Source organism: Lepisma saccharinum, chromosome 20, assembly GCF_977018435.1.
Source record: "Lepisma saccharinum chromosome 20, izLepSacc3.1, whole genome shotgun sequence".
Lineage (NCBI taxonomy): Eukaryota > Metazoa > Arthropoda > Insecta > Zygentoma > Lepismatidae > Lepisma > Lepisma saccharinum.
The window spans coordinates 49,218,724-49,246,134 of record NC_139248.1 but is presented as its reverse complement, the minus strand read 5'-3'; the positions used below and the strand labels follow the sequence as shown (position 1 = coordinate 49,246,134).

Here is a 27,411-nt window from a genome sequence, read left to right as displayed (position 1 = left end):
AGCAGTTTATAATTTACGTGATACATACTTTAACTAATAATAATAATAATAATAATAATAATAACAGCTTTATAAAATTGCCGATTTTTGAGGAGGATGTAAACTTACTTCCTCGGGTCAAAATATTATGGTCACCCTATGCCATAGTGGAGGTGATGTGATAAGCACCATGCTTCCCTCCTCCATTGACTGCACCCCAGGTACCCATTGGTTAAAGGTTGAGCGAGCCCAGAGCCACTTTATGCAGGGATATTGTCGGAAGAATTCCCTCTTGAGATGACTCACGCTGGGTCTCCCTGTGTAGATGTCAGATTCACTATCTGCCATTCCATCAATAAAGGATCAGAAGTAATCACCATATTTGCCTGCATACAAGACACTTTTTACATTTAGAAATTGGTCTGGAAAACAGGATACAGCTTATATGCCGATACTCAGTTTTGGATTACTTTTAAAATGTTCTCTGTTCCTAGATAAACAATTTCTTTCTTGCTACCTTGTGATGTGTGAGAGAATTCCAGTCACATAGAGTTCATACACACGGATACACATGTGCTGTCAACGACTATCACCAGTATAAGGACTCCTATTCTGATTTAGAAGAGGTTTCAAGCAACTCTTCATTTAGCTCTAGCTCTGAGTTTTATGAAGAAGATTAACATGTATTGTTTCCTAGTTAGATTATGTAATTTATTTGTTGAAAGTAGACCTACATATTACTTTATATACTGTAAATTAATTATAATATTCAGTGACAAAGCTTTGTTCTCAATAGTGTCTCCTACAAATACGGTAATTATTTCCTGTTCCAAGTCATTTTTTTAAAAAAATTGCACCAAGGAGCACTTATGTACAGCTATACATCTTGCCATATATGATGGCCAATGGACCATCTGCCAGTCTGCATCACTGGTACTGAAGTGTTTCTATGGAAGACATGTTGACCAGAATTTCTAGCAATGTGACTAGTCTGTGTGGTCATTGGCCGTCATATACTGTGACATTTGTAAAAATCCTCCCAACTACCATAGGAATAAGCAAGATGTAGTTTTCTTATTATTTCAACTTCAACGTATCAGCAGTTCATTTATTATACATTACCTTAACAAACTTATTATGGGAATAATGGATATTGTAATTCCTATGGTTTCAATAATACAGTCAAGGTAACTGTTTCATCAGACTAACATCTCATTAGTCACTCCACAAAATAATATATTTATATTACACCTGAGCCGATGCTGGTGTATCGGTTGAATTTTGAACCAATACTGGCCAATACGTTTCTGGCATTTTAAACTCCAAAAATTCCATGCAACACTTTCACAGAGTCTGCAAAACGATGGCCCTGTAGCTTTGACTTGAGTGCAGGGAACAAAAAAGTCTCAGGGGGTTACGTCTGGGATATAAGGTGGATGTACACAGGTGATGTTGAATTTCGCCGAATACGCATGCCTTGACGTGATTTGTCACATGAGGTCATGTGTTGTCATGATGAAGTCGCGACCCATTCCAATGAAGTTGTGGTTGTTTCTTCGCAATGTGCCTCCTCAGTGTCGCAAACACTGGCGTGTAGTATTCTGCTGCAAAGGTAGTGTACGGGAGAACTGCCTGTTGGTACACCATTCCCTTACAGTCAAAGAAAGGGATCGCCATCACCTTACCTGCAGATGTAACAACCTTCGCCTTTTTTGGCATTGGAGACCCTGGCGATTTCCATCCTGTGCTAGCTTGTTTTCTTTCTGGGTCGTAGTGGTGCACCCACGACTCATCACTGGTGATAACTGATTCCAGAGGAACATCACCAAAGAGACATAGCACCTCACGACATATGTCTACTTAATTTGCGCATACTGCTCCTCACCTCCATTGCGTATTATGCAAAATGCACGCAGTGCCTAGAACAAGGAGCATTGCTGCCAAACAAAGGATGTGGTGGTACTGCCAACCCTGGGTATTATGTATGAAACCCCGCTCTTGTTCAATATGCACATTACAATTGTGTAAAGATACAGAATGCTGTGCAAAAATATCAGTCTCAGTCTTTGTTGATCAGCCCTCGTAGATGCTTATCATTGGAATGGAATATTCACTCACTAATATTAATCAATGTTTTGAACAACTTTTAATTGAAACAATTTTCAAGCATCGGTATTGGTAAGAGTATAGTCATTGATATGAACATCGGTTCAAAATTGTATCAGTTCATCCCCAATTTACGTATTGTAGGTCTTTCTGAGATACGTGCCAAGGATTACATTCAATCAATGTTCGTTGACCTGTTTGCTACCTCCTTTGGAAGGTCCGTTTATAAGGCCCATTTTGAGCAAACTGAGGTGGTTGTAAAACTGTGACGTGATAGACATGAAAGATCCCTGGGGAAAGTTTGGTATCTGCTAGCTTTAGCTTTTGTGTTATAGGGTATATGGAAGTGTAGAAATGGTTGATTTGTTTATGTGTGAGTGGACAGGAAGGATTGATTCACTTTGAAAATACACGTGAACCACTTGTGGGTCGTAGGATGTCAGCAAACTATGAAGCACATATGGTTCGTGTGTCTTGCCATTTTTGTATCATTTTTAATACAAAGAGTGAATCTACTATTATTTTGAAACAGTTTGAATATACTGTATATAACTAATATCTTAAGTGATCAGGAAGATACGTAACAAAAATGATGTTGTATTTAACAATATGCATCACATAGTTGTAGGATATTTTATATTCCACATGTGTAACTCTGAACTGACTGTTCCAAGGTATTTCCATGGCTCTAAATTATTTTTTTAATATGGTACAAGGAATACAAACAATTAAAGTTTTTACTTCTAAATTTTTATTACTATATATAATCTAGTGACCCATGGTACTATATACTGTCATATATAGTTCAGGTAGAAGAGTGCTGAAGAGAATTGCATCATATAATGATGGTCTTTGCGCAGTGTCGCTGAAGTCCTTCCTTCATGCCCTTGCCGTATTAGCTGCAATAAAATATCATTGATATTAATGAAGACATGCTGTAACATTACATTTGAATGGAGTAAAGAGTACACTTAATTTCAAAATTTAAATGTAGTATTTACAGTACTAGATATACAGTATGCAAGTAAAGAAGATCAAATCAGCACATTACAAGAATCCTTCATTGTAACAGCATAAGATGTTAAATTTTGAGTAAACTGTTGCTACTCTTTCCATTACTGCTAACGTTTCTTGTTCCTTAATAGATTCACAACAATTTTTTACGTGGTGATTCCAGGGGTCATAAATTTCTATTATGCAGCCTTTTGTATATAGTATGTGCATGTGTGTGTGTGTTTGTTGAAGCTCAACTCCGTTCTTTTGCTGGGGATCATTGGATTCACGATGGAAGCACCACAAAAAAATTGCGAAGCTGAGTTTTGACTCGTGCTGCTTGCCCCTGGCTGGGAGTGAGGAAGGTAGAGAGCATAAGTTCTCTCTCTGCACTTACCTGGCCAAAGCACAGTGGCTGGCTGCGCTACCATCCCAGCATGTTCCAAGTTGATGCCCTCGGTCGAGAGTCCGGTATGAGTTACAGGCTGCCCTTCGGCCCACACCGAGCTAGATGCATCTCTCACAGGCTTTTGCACACTGTCCATGATTTTCAATATTGGGACTTTTTACTACGAGGGTTGTTCAGAAAGTTCTAAGAATCGGTCAGAGATGGCGTTGAAATCAGAACAAAAGCATGTGCATTAGAAGGGCACATCTGTTCTGAACGTGCAGGGAAAATTTTATCGCCACTCTTCCACTAGTCTGGTTTCCATAGACACGTGAAGGAGCAAAAGTGCAAGTGACGTGGTGAAGCTTGGACGGGACAGCGTTGAAGATGACCCCCGCAATGGACGTCTGCCAACCGCCATCACACCAGAAACAATCGATAAAGTCCATGATATGGTGCTGGTTGACCAAAGATTGAAAGTGCGGGAGATAGCTCATGAAGTTGGCATCTCAGTGGACCGAGTACACCACATTCTCACTGAAGAGTTGAGCATGAGGAAGCTTTTGGCGAGATGGGCATCGTGCCTGCTCACACCGGAGCAAAAACACGTTCGCGGAGTGAGTTCCACTGAATGTTTGGCGCTTTTCCAGAGGAATCCCAGAGAGGTTCTGCGGTGTTACGTCACTATATGGACTAAACTTGGGTTCATCATTACATGCCTGAGACAAAAGAGCAGTCCAAGCAGTGGAAGCATGTAGATTTCCTGCCACCAAAGAAGGCAAAGGCTGTTGCGTAGGTATCAGTTTTTTGGGACGCGAAAGGAGTCATCTTGATAGACTTCCTAGAGAAGGGCAATACCATCACCGGAGACTACTATAGCAACCTCCTGGATCAAGTGAAGGCGGCAATCCAAGAGAATAGGCCTCACATGAAGAAAAAGAAAGTGCTGTTCCACCAGGACAATGCGCCCGCGCATTCAGCCATGGTCACAGGCCGGAAACTTGACGAACTTCGCTTCCAAGTGCTACCGCACCCTCGTACTCTACTGACCTTGCTCCCCGTGATTTCCACCTGTTCCCAAACCTGAAGAAATTCTTGGGTGGTAAGAAATTTCAGTCCAATGAAGAAGTCTTCTCCACAGTGACAGGCTATTTTGCAGACCTGAACGAATCCACATATTCTGCTGGTGTTAAGGCATTGGAAGGCCGTTGGCAGAAGTGCATTAACCTTCGAGGAGATTATGTTGAAAAATAAAACCTCAATCACTCTGATATTGTATTTCTTTATATCAGATTCTTAGAACGTTCCGGACATCCCTCGTATGATTGACATGTGCCACCTTTTAGTTGAGTGTGCAGTTTCTCACTGCCGGGTTTTTACCTCTGTCAGTGACAAAAGAATTTCCTTTCTTCGCCAGCTGCATGTTCCGTGTTGTATGCACGATTGGGTCAGCATATTGTATTTAGAGCTGCTGTATACCTATACTTTCAGAAGTTTGCCCAATCTCTCTCGTCATTCCCCCTACTGAGGCAGCATCCATCTATTGATGATTGCAGCTGGCACGAACAGGAAGCACGTTGATTTTCTTGTAAAATCGTGTAAAGGTTGACGATATATACAGGGTGGCTAAAAAAGTCACTTAACACCCCCGGTACAAGGCCACTGCAGCGAACAACATGGAAATGGTGATGACCAATCGTTATCAGGCCAAGGGGGAACCACATTGACGCCACTCGCGCGGTCGGCGGACATCTTGATGTCCGCCATCTTGAATTGAACTTCATAATTTTAAATGGGAAGGGGGTGATATGGTATATCAAATCAGGCTAGAATTTCAAGAGAAATGCAATGGTGAAGGTTTTTAGACGTATCTTTAACCAGTAAAAAGTTATGACAGAATTCTTGTACCAATTTGCTCCTTTTCGAGGTGTTAGAAAAATGCCTTAAAATTTGTTTAACGCATCGAGATCAAAGTGACGTCTACGGAGAGAAGTTCGCATGCAATTGCACATGATTTTAATCGGATACATCCACGAAGAGCTGCACATTATGAATGGTTGTTGCGAACAATTTACAGTGTGACGCTTCCATTGAATTAAAAGTCCTTCACAGTAACAAGGCTAATGTTTATGTTCATAAGGAAGTTCATAAACAGAATATGCGACCCTTGTCACCTGATAACTAACTTTGGACAGAAACTTCTTCACAACGTTTCCAAGTGTTCTGGTGTTCCTCCCTATTGAAAAAAACTGTAAAAAGTACCTTCTTCCATAAGCAAGGATGAAAAAACCTGTTTATTTAACAAATCCAAGTAGCCCTAAGCATTTAAGGTTCCGTTGATAGGAAATTGACTAACCAATCGTGTTCCACACAGCACGCCACACCATTAACTTACCAGCACTAACCATTTGATCTGTCAAAAATGGGTTATCAGATATTAGCATCGAATATTCTGTTTATGAACTTCCTTATGAACATAAATATTAGCCTTGTCACTGTGAAGGACTTTTCAATTAATGGAAGCGTCACACTGGTAATTGTTCGCGACAACCATTCATAATGCGCAGCTCTTCATGGATGTATCCGATTAAAATCTTGTGCAATGGCATGCGAACTTCTCTCCGTATACGTCACTTTGATCTCGATGCGTTACCGATGCCATAAACAAATTATAAGACATTTTTCTACCACTTCAAGAAGGAGCAAATTGGTACAAGAATTCAGTCATAACTTTTTACTGGTTAAAGATACGTCGAAAAAACCTTCACCATTGCATTTCTCGTGAAATTCTAGCCTGATTTGATATATCATATCACCCCCTTCCCATTTAAAATTATGAAGTTTAATTCAAGATGGCGGACATCAAGATGGCCGCCGACCGCGCGAGTGGCGTCAATGTGGCTCCCCCTTGGCCTGGCAACGATTGGTCATCACCATTTCCACGTTGCGCGCTGCAGTGGCCTTGTACCAAGGGTGTTAAGTGACTTTTTGAGCCACCCTGTATATACAATACTGTTTCTTTTCTTTACAAAATCCCTACTATCAAATTTATAAGAAACAGTCATGTTGCTTCTCTTGTCCTTTTTTTTTCCACCACAGTGCTTGCAGGTAAAATGTACCATTTCATGAATATGAGAATAATCGTTGTTGAGAGAAATCTAAAAATTGCATGCAAAACTACAAGAACTCCAAAGAAGATAGAACATGCCGTGTTGGATGTTACATATCACTATATACGAATTGTTGTTTCCACACTGCACTTGTATATATTGAGATTTTTTTTTTCAAGAGTTGTTTTCTGTTTTCACACACTATCCTTATGTAACGCGCACATCAGTACACTTTCAGGATTCACTGATACACACTGACAGAGTGATGATGTAGGCTGAACTCTGCGTTGTATGAGGGTCCGGTCCAAAGTTGTGGGATGAGGTGTCCAGTTGTGCAGCAGTCCTCCTGATGGGTCGTCCTCGGAAGCGGTGCCAGGCTCGTGCAGAGAGGAGAAGGAAGATGATGTAGGTGAGAGAGAAGAGTGCACCAGATCCGGGGAGTGGTAAGGGAATGCAATAACCATCCGTGGATCTGAAGTGAACATTATCTGAAGACTGGAGGGTTGGCAAGATTTGCGTGGGTGGTGGAGGCGGGTGTAGCTCTGGAGAGACGATCTGTGTGAAAGGTATGGGTTGCTGGAGGAGGTGGAACAGGAAGGTTTCCAGAACTTGAAATAGATGTGTATTGAACACAGGACGACGCTAAGTGCCATCAGAATAATAATAGCTACAAACAGTGTGAGGTGTGGGATCATCTTGTCCGTGATTCTGAAAGAGGGAGAAACGATGTCTGAGTTGCAATAGTTTGCTGGGTGGTGTACTAAACATTTCCTCCTAGTATTGTAAGTTAAGTTAAGTGTTTGTGTGTTTGTGCAAATTTCATGTTTAGTGTGTGTACAGGTGTTCATGCACTCCCTGACTTGGCCAACTGTTTTGTGGATGCCTTTTGTTTTTTGTGTAAGGACATTTAGGAGGGCGAGGGTGAATTAGTCTTTGGGGAAGTCTAGCTTCAGGGAAAAGGATTGAAGGTTTTGTTAGATGGGCAGTTCATGACTGTAACTGTGTGTTTGTTTATTTATCTGAGAGTGCACTTACGTTATGTTGTAACGTGTCGCAGCGAGTTAGTGGTCCAGATAGTTAGCGACAGCATGTGAGTGGGTGTGCAAATAGCAAATTTAGCCGAGCAGATATTTTTCAATTAAGAGGAAGACTTTGCGCAGGAGAATAGAATCATGCAAACAAGCACGTTGTGAAAAGAACAGCCAAGATATGGGCACAGTTGAGTTTGAGATCTGAAATATTAGGCGCATCCAGAAATAAGTTTCCCTGGTGTTGTGCACAAAAAGGAAACATTATTTCATTCAATAATTTATTGGCACAAATACAGCATTTGTCCAGTTACTTGTCAACATAATTCCCGCCGGAATTCAGGCACTTGTCATAGCGTGGGACAAACTTCTGTATACCTGCATCGCAGAAGTCCGCCGTCTGGGCGCCGAACCACTGTTTGATAGCCGTCTCCACCTCTTCGTCGCTGTGAAAATGTTGACTGGACAGGAACTTTTTCAGGTGCAAGAAGAGGTGCTAATCACTGGTAGCGAGATCCGGACTGTACGATGGATGATCGAACACCTCCCAACCGAACCTGTCCAGAAGGGCTGCATTGTCGTGCAGCAAGATCACCCCAGGCACTGATCTTACCGCGTCGCTTATTCTGAATGGCTCGTCGCAATCTCCCCAGTGTTTCACAGTAACGGTTAGCGTTCACAGTCTCACCTCTGGGCAGATACTCGATGAGCAGAATAACTTGTCTGTCCCAGAACACCGTGCACATCACTTTTCGCGCCGACACAGTCTGTTTGAACTTCGTCCTGCATGGAGATCCATTGTGACGCCAATGCATGGACTGCTGCTTGCTTTCTGGGGGTGCTGTGATGATCCGGTTGAGAAAATCGTCATCATGATGGTAACGCTGCAGAAATGTCAGCGCCGTGCCCATGCGTTTTCCTTTGTGTTCGGGCGTCAGTTGTTTCGGCACACACCGGGCGCACAATTTCCGGGAACAAGAGGCTTTTGGTAACAATGTCGTGCAACAACGACCGAGAAATCTGCGGGAAATGGCTGCTGAGTTCCGTGATCGTGGCGCGACGATCCTCCAATATGCACTGCTGCACCTGCTCCACAAGCTCGTCCATAACGGCCGATGGCCGCCCACTGCGCTCGTCATGCACATTTTGCCGGCCTTCAGTAGATGTCCTGCACCAACAACGCACCATATGCTTGCTCATGACGTCGAACCCATACATCTGGCACAGGTGACGATGAATTTCGATCGGCTGTATGTTTTGGGCGTTCAAGAACTTAATCACCGAACGAACCTCGCACCCAGCGGGAGATGGAATAAGAGCCTCCATGTTTCATCTCTGCCGCGACGCTACTGAGGACTTTCGGGAGGCTTCTTCTAGGATATTAACTAGCCAGGGCATGTGCCTCTCACGCATGCGCAAAACCGGTTTCAATACGCATGGCCTGCCACCTGTGAGCGAGTGGGAAACTTACTTTCTGGATGCGCTAATATTGATGCCACTAAATGATTCTGAATTTGCTGGACATTGTGTGAAGCTGAAAACGTTGGCAAAGCCAAGGAGTAATATTCGTGGCTTGGAATGACGGGAGATGTCACTGGAGAATGTTTGCTTTCCTTGTACCGTTTTCAAGGCAGATACGTCCTGCAAACAAGAATTCATGTCTAGTAAAGGGAAGACAAAGGCACTGAGACAACCATTTGAGAAGGCGACAGACGCTTTACAGTAGATGTTTCAGGATGACAGGGAAGAGATCTACGATTATGTAGAGATTATTAACTCGAGAATTGATGAGGCAACCAAGCTTGCAAATGGAAGTTCAAAAGCGAACGCGTGACGCGCAGAAGAGAGATTACGACAGCAGACGTAAGCCGTTCAAATTTCGCATTGGGGACAAGTTTCGGTGATATTAAACTTCTCTCGAGGCACCGTGGAAAAGGTACTATAGATCGAGAGAGATTAAAGGTAAAAGGACTGCTAAAGAAGTTTGAAGGTGGGTTCAAAACAAGTTGGAACTGCGTTCACTGTTATGCTCTGTGGTTACCGATCAGAAATGCTTTAACCAAGATAGGAAAAAGTACAAACTGGCCAATTACATTAGCTTATTTCAATAGTACTGTCGGTATACCAAACCTTTTTTATTGAATTCGCAATCCTCTCAGAGCAATAGATTCGAAATAAATGTACACTGATAAATTAAAATTATTTAGACGACCTCCGTGGCGGATAGGTCAATGAACCCAGGTTCGAATTCCTGCTTGGGCAGGGGTGTTCTTTGATTTTTTTTAAATTTTGGGTGCGTCAACACTAAGGCTATTTTGCACCCGTCCCTTACCTGAACTAAAATAGCATAACTGTAATGCCGTGTTGTAACTAAAATCTTTAAAATTTTCTGACTGGTTTAAAGCTGAGGCTGCAAAAAGAGGCACTCAGCACATATAGCGACAAAACACAGGACAACACACCCACTTATACTGGCCATAGTGCCAGTCGCAAGAGCCTCTTTCGTCTGCAAAACGCAGTTCAGGGTGTACTACGTAAGTGAAATTGACTTTTGGGCCCCTTAGCAGAAGTTACACACCCCATGTGTTCTTTGTGAGTATCCCATCATCAATTACATTATATCATCACCCATCTTCATCGTTGCGATTAGCCAAAATTGGAAGATAAGCGACGATAAATGGCAAAATCAAATCAAAAGTATGCACAACGCGTACATTTGTTTATTTATAGGGTTCCTCAAATTGCATGTTGGTTTCTTCAGTCATTAGCTACTGGCATACTTCCAATTCCACATTAATAATTTAAAGATATTTTGTATTTGTATTTTTGTAATTATACGTCAATTTTCTAAGAAATTTGGCTAATGGTGACGATGAGGATGAGTGATGATGGAATGGAATTGATGAAGGGACACAAAGAACACTCCTGCCCAGGCCAGGAGTCGAACACGGAAACTTCGGTGGTGAGATCGAATGTCGACCACTGATAATGCTCCGGCCAACTAGCCAGCGAATAATGTCAAAGATATCGTATCTTTACCCGGTAATGGTTTTTGATATTCAATGATTTTACTGTCATAAACGGACATAAGGACTAATCACAGTTATTTATGCCACATTAAACTAATACATGACTATATTCATAGCGTCACAAATGTATTTGTTAGTTTCCTATATATCGGCAGATCGCTGAAAATTGATTGTTGTGTGCCATAATCATATTGGTTGATCGAGAACATTGATTATTATTCGATTGGTCTATCAGTGCACCAAGTTTCGTCTTCGTAGCTCTATGATAGTTTCTGAGATTTCAATATTTGAAATGGACGTACCATTATGCAGGCAAACGGACATGAAATATTCATAACTGTTGTCGACTTTGGCTAATGTCCTAAAATGTTATTCCGTTTGTCAATTTACATTTTAACTAAAATATTTCGACTTAAATAGTGAAATTGTATTGTTTTAATTATAAATCACTAGAATAAATCAAAGTGCTTTGCTATAAAATATTTTTTCATAACAATATATTATTATACGTTTGGAAAATAGCTATTTCGTACCAGTGACGGACCCAGACATAGGCATCTAACTTTGAAGGGGCAGAATCGAACTTGGGACTTAACTTTGGGGTGGGCAACACTATTTTGCTAAATAACTGTTAAATTTGCGAAATCAGAAATATAGCTATTATTCATTCCTTTGCTCCCAAGAGGTTAACAAATACCTTTAATTTGCAAATTGTAATAAACCTGAATTTTTTTAAAAAGATAGCTCCAGCCAAGTTACGCCCATGGACAGGTTGGGAATGGATGAAACCTGCACGACCAGTTCGCCTACCACTCAAGGTAAACAAGAAAAAAATGATAATTAAATGTTGTTTTAACCCAAATATATGTATTTTCGTATACTGTATACTACGCTAGTATGAAATGTGACTGTCCCCCTTCTCTGCTTTGTCAACTCATATTTTCCGGTGCCACCATTGGTACGAAATTATAAATGTGAAAGATAATAATGTAAAAACAAAAGTTTTAGCTGTTTCATGGCCTCACCTGATCAATCTCTCGCAGAATCCTTCACACAATCACGACGATGAATGCTAGAAAAGCGAGGACTAGGAAGATCTGAAATGAATATAGATTTCATTTTTTTAGTGGAAAGTTCTTATTGTATTATATTAACAACTTTATTATTTATTTATTTATTAACGCCTTGTTTTAAATGGCGGAGTTAATGCCGTACAAAGCCTTTTCTTCCACTCAACCATACACATATAATTATACATTTTTATATTATACACAAAGTACATTAAGTTATTTCACATAGGTCCACACACGCGCGCATTATACTCATACACACAAGTCTTAACGCCCTGAATATAACACACAAAATACAAAATATATAATACACAAAATACGATATATGGATTGCAAAATTTAAAATTGTATATAAGTAATTACAAAGTATTTTAAGAATTAATGCACTTGCATATGCCCTTTGGTCTGCTTGACAGGGGAAGATCTAACGAGAATTCTGAAGAGAGTGGTGAACACGTCTGCTAAAGGAAGCGACGGAGCTTACTGTTCTAGTGCTTTCTGGCAACTGATTCCATAGTCTTACAGCCGATACGGAGAAAGAGTTGGAGAAGAAGTTTGATCTGTGGACGGGGATAGAGAGAGATGAGGAGCTGCGTGATCTGTTGTCGCGATCGTGAAGAAATTGGAAGCTAAGTATTCCAAGTATTATTATTTTTTAAAAAAAATGTAAGAAAGTATAACCACATATCATTTGGTTCAAATATTCATTTCCTTCTACATGTGTGCGAATTAACGGGGGGGAGGGGGTGGCTGGGATTCCCCCACATAAAACATCCTCGTCAAAAATTCTTTTTATCCCTGCCACCCCATCAAAGAAAATGAAATTGAAAGCATGTAGTATACATTTCTTAACTATGTTACAAACATAATTGAAAAAATCATTCTTGTCCATTTATGGTATAGTCATCAAAGACTTCCATAAAGAAAAGTATGCAGCCTTGTGGTTTAAAGAAAGACACCATTCTGGAACGGATCAATCTCCTGAACCGAGACAGCAGCAGGCTGTTCTGTTATCCACTTATGTTTTCATGGCACAGTGCTGATATTTACACGTATTAAAGTGTTCACAAGAAACCTGTAGTACAACGCCTTGAATTACGTAGTGTGGAAAACGGCGCTGTTCTGGGCTCTCTGGCTGGTTCCACTCGAATATGATACCGCTAGAGGCGCTGGTGTCGGTACAGCTGCATGGCATTCGTCTGCTTATAATGGAAGTAAATGGAGTTTTCGCTGCAACGTCTGATGGTTTTACATGAAGCATCTCTATGAATGTGATAATTGCTATGATATTTGGTACAGTGGTCGCGAAGATATTAATGCACATTCTAGACAGTCGACCACGCCCTGTTATCGTTATACTTTCATTAATAATACGGGAGAAAAAATACGCGTGGAATGCACTTGGTAACTAAATTTTTGTGTATGAATTAGTTTCATTATTATTATCATCAATCATTTCTTTTAAGCTGAAGCATTTGTATTTTTGATATTTACTGTCTCTTTTCTTCCGCTTTAAACTAATCGCGACGATGATGATAATGATGATTGCATGAAACGACAAGGGGAAACCCACAGAACTTCCTTAGTGCCATCGACATTAGTGTAAGAAAACTTTCAGACCAATGGGACAAGCGAGACGGGATGTTCACACTGATGTGACTAGTGACACAGACACTTCCAGACTGAAAAATAGCATTCATTGCACATGAGGGTCCAAACAGCAAACGACACGTTCATATGGCGTATTCGCGTGCTACTTGTTACTTCGGTCGGAAAGCTCCTTAAAGGAAGAGTGCTCAGACTGAAGCGACGCGCCACAGAAGAGTTCCCAACTAAGTGAAAAGCGACATGCTGCCTTCAGTCTATTAGCAAGCGTTTGCTGCCAATTGTGCGAACAACAGATCTAGGCGACACGATAAACCACACATTACAACCAGGGGTGCCCATCCCCCCAAGGCCAATGGCGCATCCCCCCAAAATCATGTCATGCGTCCTCCCCAAATCATATCATTCGCGCCCTGAAACCATATCGTAATCCCCACAACGTATTTAATTGCGACAGCGTGTCTAAGGAAAGTAACTTATTTCTTAGCTTAACTGAACACTATACTTGATCTGCCCCCTCCTTCCTAAACAGGGGTGCCCACCACTCAAGGCCACCCCTAAAATCGTTCATCATAATCGAGAATATTTTTATTTATTGTATTGTAATCTTGCTATAGTATATAAACTTCACATTCACCTCATTAAAGAGGCAAACACACATATCTTAGTAACACCATTCCGAGCGAAGCGAGCAAGAAAATTTTTACATCCATTTCTTTGCAGGCTTTCAAGAATATTATTTTAATGGGATGTCAATACTTTCTTATGGTCCCGAGATATTTAGTCTTTTCCAGCTTCCCCTTTGGCACATTCGGGGTCAAAAACGTGTGGATGCCATATCGCTAAATACAGTCGCCAAACTTTAATTTTCGAACACTCTCTCCACTATAGAAATCCCTTGACAATCTAAGATTTAACACTTTATCAAGAGCTTTCTATCTCCCCTCTTAAATTTAATACTCAATCCTACCACCAAAGTTTGCAGACCTATTTTAGACTTACTGTTGATATTGATGAGTGGATATTGCCTCCTCCAAAAAAACAATTCTCACTCTCTACACCAGAATTTCTGCAACAGTCTAAGACAATAGTAATACACAAGAATTGGATACCCCCTCAATTTAAGGCTCAATTCCCCTCTAACTAAAAGACCCGCAATAATCTAAGACCTAGAGTTAGATACTGTTCCCCCCAAAATTTAATTCCCCCAGAACCCACGTGTCAATTAAGGCCTAATATGTAAGATATTTCTCCCCCTTCCCCCCTTTGATAATACCCTTAAACACTTTATTTTTTCATCTAATGGATTAAATATGGTACATTTAAGGTGTGAAATTTTTACATATATTTTTGAAAAAGATAAATGTTGAATTTTATATCATTTGAAGGGGAAAAATCCCCCCCAAAAATCTCGATGGCGCAGCTTGCGCCATCATCTCCCCCTGTGGGCACTTCTGGTTACAACAACAGATCTAGGCGACACGATAAGCCACTTGTGTGTCGCTCAAACTGGGCCATTTCCACAATAGCTTGCAACATGTTGCAGTGGTTTGTTGTTCGCGTATGCGTGATGCAATAAGTGCCTTGCTTTAGGGAGATTGTGCACCAAAGCGGCACGCGACACTTATCGCTTGAGGATTTCAACAAACCAAACGCTGGCCTGTGCTGCCCGTCATGCCGCTACGATGTGAAATGTTGCTCTTGATCGGCTCGTTTCCAAGCGACATGTGTCGCGTGCCGCTTCGGTATGAAAGTTGCCTTGGAACGAAGGACCCGTCGCTTTGGTGCGAAATCCCCGTATCGTTTGTCGAGTGTCGCTTTGGTCTAAAATCTTGAGGAAACGTTGCAGTCAGAGCTTGTGTGCCTACGGTTCGAAAGGCTGCATTGGTTGATTACCGACTGCTCGCTTCCAAGCGACACTTGTGGTTTGTCGGCTCAGTATGAAATATCTCTCAGGATACTATTTATATTCTAATAACATAGAAAAATAAACTCTAGTACACAATCCAATACCTGACGTCCGGAATCACATTGCGATGTTTCTTCTTGTGTTACGCATGCTATTTATTTTTCTATTAATTCACGTAGCGCGTTTCAAGACAAACAAATCTACATAATACGATTCCAAATTTCGTATATTCCAAAAACTAACTAAGCCGCATTGCTTTCATAAGAAAATTAGCAGCCATACTGCCATCTATGTTAACATCCGTTTCGGGAACCAGTTTATTGGGTCGTTTTCAACGTTATTCAAGGCGCTGTACCTGTAGGTAGGTATAAATGGACATTAAAATTGAAGTTGGCAATATAAATTTGGTCAAATTTTCGGTGATATTAAATAGTTCGATAGCTCTTTTTATGTACGAGTTCGGGTTTTCTAAGAATGTAAATATAGTAAATGTTTCTAAATTACGTCTAAATCTTATTATAACATTTAATGACCTAGGAACTTAGAACCGCAAGGCAATAGTCGAGTTTACTAACTGGTAGTACGTATATATACAAATTTGCATATCCCAAAAAAGCTACCTCTTAAAATTATATCACAAATACACCACTGAATGAGCGTCCGCCCTCTACCCCCAATGCAAAAAGCTTAATTCGCACAGTACCTAAAATTGTGTTAGGGGAGTGTGTGGTAGCTTGGGAGAACACACCACTTCATAACTGACTGCCTGCGGAAAAACAAGGGGAGCTATACTGGGTAGCATAATTCTTTCGGGGACAAATGTGTTGTTCTAAGTATTGGTTGATTTATTCTTGGTCTTTCGTTGTTCTGATCGCGGAGCCGGTAAATGTTAGATGAATTTGTTGTTAAACTTTTGTTTGTTATTAGTATAGGAAATTTCTTCCGTTAAAGTTGTCTTGGGATATAAATAGCTATTGTTCTGAATTTTTAAGGTGTTTTTAGGTACTTATTTGAGAATTAATGTGTTGCCTAAAGCACGGAGGGCCGAAATTGTTACAATAAACCTCAATGCCATTGGATAGTGAATGTCAGCATCCCCGATGATGGTGCATAGTGGTTCGGATCCCACTTTAAACTGTAGGTCCAGTCCCGATTAGCCTTACTGTGCATAAAGCGAACTTAAAACACCAACTCAATGAAAGTGAATTTCAGGTTATTTCACTGTACCATTTACGGCCTATCTTGAAAAATGGCACTGCATTTGTCGACTAAAGTAGTTAAGTCAAGTCTGCCTAGGTTAAGGACTGCTTGAAGCTATACTAAGTAGTCATAAAAATTATATGCTTGGTTATACTCTACGTATTTTTCTATCATTTGATAATGTTTTCACATAGGTTGTTTTAAAGAGATGCAACTCCTAATCCACTGTAAAATTGTCTCAACTACCAAATTATTTTCTGAGAAGGTGTAGCGGATATGTTACATTTGAACTAAGAAACTTGATTATTCCTCCTGGTAATGAAAAAAATATGTTTCACATCAAAAGAGTAATGTAAATATTCGGGTTTTACTATCTCTTAGGTTGCCTTATGTTCTAAAAATATATATAAAATTTAATTCTGTGTTTTCTGAAACTTATTAACTACACTTAAAATAGTTGCACTTTTTTGGGCTTTCGAGAATAGTTTTATAATTCCTTTGTATTTACTTTAATACCAATTTTCTTCTGAAACATACATTTTCATTTTAAAATTTTAATAATTATATACGTGACTAATTAAAGATTACTACAAATTTATTTATTTATTACAGAAACATTACACAATTCTGTCTTTATAATCAGTGGCAAGCGTCCTATGAGGCCAGGAGGCCGGGCCTACCCACGCCATTACTCTTTTAAATGTGTATTTACTTATTTCGTCAAAACATATGTAATGCAATGGAAAAGTTTGGAATTTTCATTTATGATAATTACAAAAAGATTCTAACCCTGTCCAGTCAGTATACGAACTTTCCACGGAGTGAGGCACATTTGCTGGGGCCTCTTCTCTTCACATTCCGTCCTACGGTCGTATATGCGGGAAGCCTAATCTTACGAGTACTGTACGTATGCTTGTAACGTGCTCCTGAGGCCGGCCTCGCGGTGTTACCCACTAGGACGAACAGCATATCAGCAACACTGCATTTCCGCCAGGGTTGGAAATTTGTGGTGTACCGGCATTTTTTATAAACATTAGCTTGTGTTCGTGCAGAGAGACTTCTATTTCATTGTACATTCTCCATATTTTGTACGAAACTTAGGTTTTCCTTCCTTTCATCGACAAGTGTAAGTGAAATTGAAAATTACGGAGTACTGTAGTTCTGACTTCGTTTTCTGGTCAGAGTGCTTATTGTCTTGTCGATTCACCCAACACCGTAGCGTAAACAGAAAGTCCAAAGAACTTATATTTGTAAAGTAAGTCTTCATACCAAATTACGTAAATTAAAATGATAGTTACGCCTTATATTTACAAAGTAGTTTTACTTTCACTGGGAATAGAATAATTTATTTTTATCGTGAACTGGGATTCCGCTCTCGTTCACCCTCTGGGAAAACTTGCCTCCTGCTCACGACGCTAGAAGGGAGCTTGGCGCTTGGCTCGGAGCGCGAGGTTCGTGGCGGTAGAGCTTTCTTTGTGATTGGTGTCGTGTGCAGCGATCAGATTTATGCAAGAAGTGCTGGACTGAAATGCAAGAACAACAAGAACAATCGAGTTCTTAATTGAGTGAAGAAGTAATCATCGGTAAGGTAGGACCCACTTTTGGTCTTTCATGTTTCCTTCTTATAACAATCATTTCTAAAATGTTTTCAAGTATATTTTCCTTTGCAAGTAGCAGTGGCAAGTGACAGCAAAATATTTAAAAAAAATTCAAAGTTGTTGAAACGTTATTTAATGCGTTAACACTGTCGTTGAATAAATATTACAAGCAGATATTTTTTTATGCAGCCGACACAAGCGAAGAGGTAGGCAGTTTCGTTTACCCTGAAGGGATAACAAGAGCAGAGGGCGGCCAAATAAAGTACAATGCAAGGGAAGACTTTTTTTGGGTTTAGGACAAAGAGGGTTATTGCGCGGGCCATGTCTGTTTCAGGTCTGGCGGAACATGCCAGTGTTGTCACATTGGATTGGCAGAAAAGAGCTAAATTGCGCCTAAAATTGGGATTCTATTCTCTCAAGCAACTACATTTATTATAACCTGTTTATATGTTACATAGTAACCTGTCGTGTTGCCGGGTCCCAAACAAGGATCCTATGTTCTGTTATCACGTAAGGGTGTCTACTAACACAAGGGGTAGAACAAACTAGGATGCGAAGTATACACACTGAATGAGAGAGGTCACCTTTACTTATGTTTTTTTCTTCAAAGCCCCGTAGTCGTCATCCTAACACGTTACGAAGCCAGGTGACCTAATTGTGGTCATGTCAATGTTTCCTGGTCATCTTTAATTCATTCTCCATACATTCTCATCGTCACGATTAGCATAGATCAGAACAAATGAGACGAAAATATTCAAAATTTAAATTATGTTTACTTGCACATACAGGTGTCAGAAATTCATTTATCTAGAAAGCCAAGACTGGAATTAACTACAACCATTCCTTTAGTTAGACAACAGATAACAATGGTGTTTTCCTCGGTGCGAGGAAGTCTTGCTACAAAAACTAAGTTGGCAGCAATAGAACATACCAAACTGACAGTCGCTGAAAGTGAGGAATTCTGTCGTCTGCTCACGGCACAAACGTCAGACTGACCCGAAAATTATGGGGTTCTTCTAGCCCTTTTCACCTCAATTGCAAAATAAATAAATACATTTAGAAAAAAGTGATGAAGAATTGACAACAGGGCTCGAGCACTATTCGTTGGATTTTCGCGATGTCTCATGATTGGTAGTTCTTTCTGGAGTTGCGTGCATAAATCAGGGGTTGAAAAAATACAAACAAATAAAAAAACAGAAGTGAACAAAAATCTAGATCGATGACATCTGGTGGGTGGGGGAGAACGTCTAAGACATAATTATCGTGCTGATGGCCGGTAACAACACTTTTGAAAACGTCACGCCACTGGCAAGTAAAGAAGCGATCTGGAGAGACATTGAACCACTCTCGATGACATAACCCCCCCCCTCCCTTTCTTTTTACAGATTTAAGCAACTAATGGAAATTATCGCACTTCTGTGCCTACCCTGCTAGGAACTCTACGCTTCGCCACTGTTTATAATATTTCAAAATATTAGCTACGGAGTCTTTGGGTCAATGAATAACAGATATGATTGAATTATAGAACAGAACTAACCTTAGCAAGCATTATTTTCAGTTGTCACTACAGCTCGTTTCCTGCGAATTGAATTGCAAATCAGCCACGACTGTCTTTTGCTTTTATAATGAGTATCAGCCTTGAAACTTATAGTTTCAGAAATTTCTTAAAGTACTTCCTGTATGCACTTTCATTCTGATTCATTTGGTTGTTGGTGTTGATTCAGAGATAATTAGTTTACGTTCATGAATTAAACGAGGGTTTATCAGTCGTAATTAAAGCACATTTGAGGTGAGAATACGGATTATGATTCAATGAATCTCCAGACATTATTAGCAGGCTAAGTTATTTCGATGTTTCGCAATATGTACCCGTTTTAATTCCTAGTACAGTATATTTCGCATGCAAATTAATGGAGTAAGTAAGGAAAAAAACTGTAATTCATATCTTTATGCAATCTAATGTAAATTACAGACATCTTGAATAAATTGAACCTAGGGAAGGGCTAAACATATCAAAGTTGTTCAAAATAACGTCCATAGGTACCACTAATAGCAAGAAGTTATGGATATAATTTCTACGATCCAATGGAATTAATTGTCTAGCCATTGTTTTCAACAATGCTTTCTAATAATGGTTCAGGAATGCCAGTCAATATGAATAATGTAATGATATGGAAAAGTTCCCATGGTAGTTCCTCAAATTAATACGAATTTAGTTCCTTACACGCTCGAAATGTATCATAGTCAAGGTATTTCAAGAAAACTGCGTAGCAGTATAGTTCCCGCAACATGTGACAATTCTGTTTCTTTCGCCTTCTTGAAATTCGTTGTCTACATATGGTATCATATATTTAAAAAAGTAGCCAACATGGAGTTTTCAAAATATAAAAAAACCCAACCAAAAAGCGTATATATGTGTGTGAGTACACACACACACACACACCCACCCACACACACACACACACACTCCAAACACACACAGGTATATACGAGGGTTGGGGCAAAAGTCATTGCAACTATTTTTTTTCTTGCATATAACAGCCCGGTTGGGAAATGCGACATATACAGATGAAAGGACGAGGGGGGAACTACATGTGGGGACAGTTAAAACACGCGAACATTTTGCCTCACATATTTATTACGATACTGTACAGGACAATACTGGTTTGATCGTGCAAGACAAATACATACCTGTTCTACAGTTGACAGAACAAAACTGGGGCTAAAGGCCCTCAAAGTAGTCACCTGCCATGTGCACCACACGCTGCCAACGATGTGGGAGACTCTGAATACCATCTGCGTCACCATTGGCCGCACCATGTGTGAATTGGGTCATCTGTTGTTGCACAGCATTGGCAATGTCGTCTCGTGTCGCAAACCACCTTCCACGTAGTGGATCCTTAACCTTGGGTATGAGATGAAAGTCACAGGGCGAAATGTCAGGAGAGTACGGCGGGTGGTCCAATTCTTCCCATCCCCAGCGGTGCAGTTGCCGCCGTACACACTCTGCTTTATGTGGTCTAGCGTTGTCGTGCAGGATGATTGCACTGTCCAGAAGGTCCGGGCGTTTGTCCCGAACACCACGTCGTACCTGTCGCACGAGGAAGTTTTTGTAGTACTCTGCTGTCACTGTTCTGCCATGTGGAACGAAGTGGCACACAATGACACCCCTGACGTCATACGCGACGATCACCATCAATTTCACGGTGGAAGGATTCTGACGGAACTTCTTCGGCCTTGGTGATCTGGCATGTCGCCACTCCTCGGACCGACGTTTGAGTTCTGGTTCGTATGCCCTGGCCCAAAATTCATCGATGGCGATTATTCGTGACAGGAAGTGCTCGCCGTCCTGTTGCAAGCGTGCTAGGTGGTCGGAGTATGTTGCATATCGCATCCACCGTTGAATTTCCGTCAGTGCATGTGGTACCCACCGCGATGCGATTTTGCGCAGTTGGAGCTCTGTCTGCAATATCCTGTGGATGGTGCATTTCTCTTAGCCACTTGCCCTCTCTAACTCCAGTAGCGTCCATCGTCTGTCTTCCTCCAGGAGCTGCTCGATGACGGCACGTGCCACGTCGGTCCGCACACTGACAGGTCATCCCGAGCGTTGCTGATCACTGGTTGACACACGTCCTTGATGAAACTTTCGTACCCACCATGTTACTGTTCGGTATGGGAGAGCATTATCCCCAACGGCATCCACCAATTCACTGTGACAATCTCTCGCATTCAACCCTCGGCGAACGGCTAGTTTGATGTACGAGCGCTGCTCAACACGGGTTACGTCCATCTCGCACGACGCTCGCCACACAACTGATTTCAGAGCGCTCTCTGTGCTACTTCCTGCAATCACAGAGCCATCTGTTGATGTGCATACACACTATGCCTGCATGGCTTCCACGCGACACATAGCACTTTGTGCTGCGCTCACATATCTGCAAGAAAAAAAACAGTTGCAATGACTTTTGTCCCAACCCTCGTATATATATATAATACGAGGCGTATTCGGAAAGTAAGTACCGAAAGAGTGTAAAAAATAAAGTAAAATGGTTTCGTATCTTTTTTTATTTGCATTGCATTCTACAGGCCTTAAACTACTTTTCTACGTAGTTTCCACCATTGTTCAAGCATTTGTCGTAGCGTGGCACTAGTTTTTGTATCCCATCCTCATAGAATGTTCTCGCTGTGCCGAAAGCCATCCATGCATTGCTGCTTCGACGTCGTCATCCTCGTCGAAACGCTGACCAGCAATAAACTTCTTCTTCAGATGAAAAAATACATGGTAGTCACTTGGTGCCAAGTCAGGGCTGTTGGCGGATGAACAAATTGTTCCCAGCCGAATGACGTGATGACATTTTGAGTTTGTTGGGCCGTATGCGGACGAGCATTGTCGTGAAGCAACACAATGCCTTCGCTAAGCATTCCGCGTCTTTTGTTTTGAATTACACGACGCAGCCGGATTAATGTGTCACAGCAGGCATCTTTGTTGGTGGTCTGTCCTCTAGGCAAGAATTCAACCATTCTTGCATTGAGAAAACAAATCACAGACCGGACTTCACAGTCGGCGGGCCGATTGATTTTCTTGAACATTTCAAACCTTCAGAAAACTACGAAGAAAAAGCATGACCTGCTCCCACGCGTGCCTGTGGCTTACTAACGGATGAAGGACGTCAGCGAGAACTCGCACGGTCGCGACTGCATTGCTACAGCGGCAATATTTGCAAACGGTACTTACTTTACGAATACGCCTCGTATATATAAACAAAGCTGTCCTGCCCTGCCAAATCTTGCTATTTCTTTTGTTGTATAGACTAATGTAGTATTACTTATGTATCACAGTTTCTCTATGAAACTGTCCTGCTTAATTTTGATATCTCCTTTTTGCATAGACTAACAGTATTTCTTATCTATCGCAGTTTCTCTATAAACGTAACAATACTGCTAAATTTTGATATCTCATTTGTTGTAGACTAACATAGTATTACTTATCTATCGCAGTTTCTCTATAAACGTAACAATACTGCTAAATTTTGATATCTCTTTTGTTGCATAGACCAATGTAGTAATATTTATCTATCCACTGTGACCTATCTTTCAATACATTGGTGTGGCATGCATACCATTGTTTCTCTCCTGTCTTGTTAATCCTACTTGAGGCTTACATTCTATGTTGCATTTTTTTAGTGTCGTGTTGTTCCATCAAAATTATCTCTAACTCCACGACGCTTATACATTTTACGGTGTGACTTGAGTGCAATTGTTTTCCCACATATTCCTTGCTAGGTTATATAATTCATGTTTTCATTATTTACAAATTAGCTATAATGAAAGAAATAGTAGGTGATTCTTGTGAGGTCCCCTATGAGGTCCCTAAACCCTACATACTAATTCCTCATGTTTCTTAGGGCTAAGTACTAATAGTATTTGACTAGAACCTTATGGTATTTTAGAAGAAGAAACTTAAGGTATTTGACAAATATATAACAAAGAGTCCAAATATTGCAAAATAATTTGAACTGATGATGGAGAATATCACATGCCAGAATTAAACATGGCTTCAGTAGAACAATAAAGGTAGGATATGGAACAATGCACAGAGAGTGTGATCTAGACAAAGACCCTAAGTACATGGAAAGAGGCAAGGAAGGAAAGTAGAAGCTGTCCGATCTCCTTTTCAGGGGTTTGTAAATAGAAGGTGATCCTTTCCTCCGTGGCAGAGTGGTTAGCGTAGCATGCCACCTAGCTGTGGTTCTAGGTTCCAATTCTGTATAAAGCACAGACATTTCATCAATTCGCCATTCATTATCGTCTTCGCGATTATTCTAGAGAGGTATAAAAGGTGAGGCTTGGACGTTTCTTCTACCGTAAACTGGGGTGACTTTTTGACAGACGTTACGTTTTGCGATTTCTGGTTTCCCACGCTTATAGTGTTCATTCTGTTGAACGAGTGAGTCATTTGCGTGCCTGATTTGTGCAGCAATCTGTTCTTTCAGCTGCTTTGCCGAAAACAGCAGACAGCTGCTTTTTGTTGTCTGCACTGTGACCTTGCGAACTTTGTCTGCAAATCTTTGTTCGTGTACGCCCTCTGAAGCAAGGAGGAGAAAAACAGGGTGAGTTTTGTAGATACCGGAATAGTAGTGAATCATACGCTGCTGATGTGAAGTTTGTGGGACGTGGTGTGTGTGGATTGTACGGCTGATGTTGACCAATTTCGCTATCTTATGGGGTGACTTTGTGGCACGTTCTGTCTAACACGAAGGGCGCTCCGATGAATCTACTTCCGATGCTGTTCTTTTTCTTGCAGACGCGGAAGAATGTCACGCACCTACAAGAAGCGCATAGGATTTAGTTTTCAGAAATTATTGTGAAGAAGCGTTAAATGATTCCCCAACTGAAATGAGACCTAAACGGAAAACTCTTCGCGCTGCGGAGGAAAAGTACAATGAGGACCAAGTTTGCCCTAGCGTATCAAGGAAGTGCAAGAGATCGGCTTTATTCTAAGTGCAAGAAAAGAACTGGCAAACATTTTAAGTGTCCACAAAAGGCTAACTTCTTTACATTACTCAAGGAATGAAATATTGTCTAATATAGACAAGCCTAGGAAAATTGGCGGAGTGATTAGCATGCTGCGACGGAAGTGATCCCGAGTTCGAATCCCTGTGCTTTGGTAATTTTGAACGTCTGATCAATTTCTTCAACACCCACTGAGTACGAGCAGCGACCCAGTTTTCTTCTTCCTTGTCAAAATATTCCAATATGTTTCAGTTTGTGAATGACAACAGTATATCATGAGTAGCTGATCACAGCAATATATAGTATCTGTGACCTTTCTGTACTTTCACTCATATTTAGCTATACATTACAAACTGCACCCGAATGCATGGGATGATATTCTGACAACTGTTTGATTCATTATTTCAATTCTCACTAAATGTCTTGCAAAATAATTACCAGCATTCAAAACTTCATGTTTGAAATTCCTATTGTAGTTTCTTACTGAGATGCTGCAGTTTGATACTTTCTTGTGGTAAACAAAATCATGAAAAATGTCACAAAGTCACTATAGTTTACGATATTGCATCAATTCTCATCTAACCTCAAAGTCGCGACTAACTAATGAGGTAAAAAGTGACGGAAATTGGCAGTACGGAACTGACAGGTAAGCACGAGAATGGAAGAGGACAGGAACAGAAATAAAAACCCAAATGAAGAATAAGCAAACGACCATAGAATGTAAGATGTTCATTTAGACGAGCTGCGTAAAACAGCCAAATATAAAAAGTTCGAGAATTCCTAGAGACCTACTGGTAGACAACAAATAAAATGAACGTACTGTATATGCGGTGTAGTAATGGACACACACACACATATGCATGAACACTGAAATCTGTCCAAATAGGAACCGAGGTACAATGAAATAACCGGAGCAAATAACGAAACAAGAAACGGAATTAAAAAAGTGTGTATGGTATCCAGTGACTCATGGTGGGGCACATTCATTAGCCAGTAACTGCTAGATGCCTACGTTCTAAGTTCGAATCCTGGTTAAGGCACAGGTGCTGAGTTTGTTTCATCGTTTAATCATCATTTATTCATCATTCATCTGCATCGTAGCGATTAACGTAGACAGATTAAAAAAGCAACGTAAAAACAAGCAAGTACGTAATTTACCCCAGCATAGGTATTTAGTACAGAACCCTTAACTATATCTCTATATCTGTGTGTAAATCAGGGGCGTATGTTCTACGTTATCTCGGAAGACAGAGGCCCAGGGACTAGAATTCATATGCGAAGATTATAAAATCTGCATCAAATTCTTCAGATGACTGTGCTTCGGGAGTTGGCAACCTGACTTTTTAGGAGTTGGCAACCTAGTACGTTTGCTTCGATGAATTCACATGGCGAGGTAATACATGAAAAGGAATCCGAGCATTGAATGCGGCCAGTCTTCGCTCACCTATTGTGCAGTGTTGCAAACCCATTGTTCCCCGCATAGAATTTCCCCAGGAACGGGGAATTTTGGAGCCAAAAAGTACAGGAATGGGAGAAAGGGTGCCACACGACAGGTAAAATACCCTCTGGGCCATGAACATCACTGTTCAAAGAAACACTTGTAGATCAGTAGAATAAGAGGGCGTTGACCTCTTCAAACAACCAGTATTTTGTAGTATGATGTTGATTGACCTGCAAAGGTTTATGACTGCAGATAAAAATAAGAAAAGGAACAAAGGTCATGTTCCGAAATCTCGTCGGGCCTCGGGCGACATTCAGAGTACACTGATTATTTTTTTAATTTATTTATAGCAGATTCATGTTTGTATTGTTGAATTTGTTGTTTGTACTTATGTGCTGTGTTGTGAGTAATTAACGAGCTATTAGCAAAGACGCCATTTACCGAAGAATTAGTATTATTGTCAAAAACTGAGACGGCTGAAAGAAATTTCTGAGAGTCGCATAAGAATAAGTCCGGTTGGTTGTTATACCTATCAGGTAAAGGATTGTTCTGAAAATGAAAGAGTGTTGACAAGGAACATTTTTTCAATACGTGACCTAAAATTTGCCCAAAACAAGAGTAGAACTAAGTTCCTGTTCAAATGAAGTATTCAAGATTAGAAGTTAACAACATTATGTTCCATTTTATGTTCGTATGTAGGCCTACAAATATTTCACAATATAGTTCGCCAGTAATTATGTACGAGCATGAAATATTTGTACTTGAACACTGTTAGTCTTCCAATGATACACTTCCGTGATTATTATTAAGTAATGTCACACCACAGCACGAGAAGGAGCACTCCATTAGCAAATTATTGTTCATTTTAACATTATTGTATGGCGAGGTAGCCCAGGTTTTCAACCCAGTATACGCCACTGGTGTAACGCCTAACGTAACTGTGTAATGTGGCCAAAAATATGTGTGTTATTGAAAAAGTTATTGCGAGGTGCACTTGAACATATGAGAATTTATCTAGATGAAACTTAGAGGCAGCCTCAGATGGATTCAGAATATTTTAAACACATTTTATGGTAAAAAGAAGCGTTTAGAATTTTAACAACAGCTTATTGGAAAGTTTGCATAATGAAAACTGAGAGATAGATTTTGAAAGTATTAAAATATCGATGTGTTCAAGAAATGTATACATCTTTGGTGTGTAAGATTAGTAGCTGCAAGTATACAATGTGTTTCAAAGGATCAAACTGTTAGTAGTTCTGCTTTACATGAATATGTGTTTATAGACTTCATGTTTCACTGTGACATTCACAATATACTTTCTGAACATTAGAAACGCAAGGTTGCATGTGTTAATGTTCCAAAAAAACATAACTGCATAGTATAATGTGATACATGAGTAGAAGGGAGGCAGTTAGGAACATGGATCTGATTGCTCGATTTTT

At 40.4% G+C, this 27,411-nt stretch overlaps 1 long non-coding RNA gene across 1 annotated transcript in view; it reads right to left on the bottom strand.

Moving 5' to 3' along the window:
* Positions 1 to 2,813: 2,813 nt before the first annotated feature.
* The window catches only part of LOC146003737 (uncharacterized), a 56,928-nt gene continuing 32,330 nt past the window's right edge, over positions 2,814 to 27,411 (bottom strand). Inside the window, exons 4-5 of the long non-coding RNA XR_014443855.1 lie at positions 11,659 to 11,730; positions 2,814 to 2,984 (exon numbers count right to left, since the gene is read on the bottom strand). This is a non-coding gene — a long non-coding RNA (uncharacterized LOC146003737). The remainder of the gene's footprint in view (positions 2,985 to 11,658; positions 11,731 to 27,411) is intronic.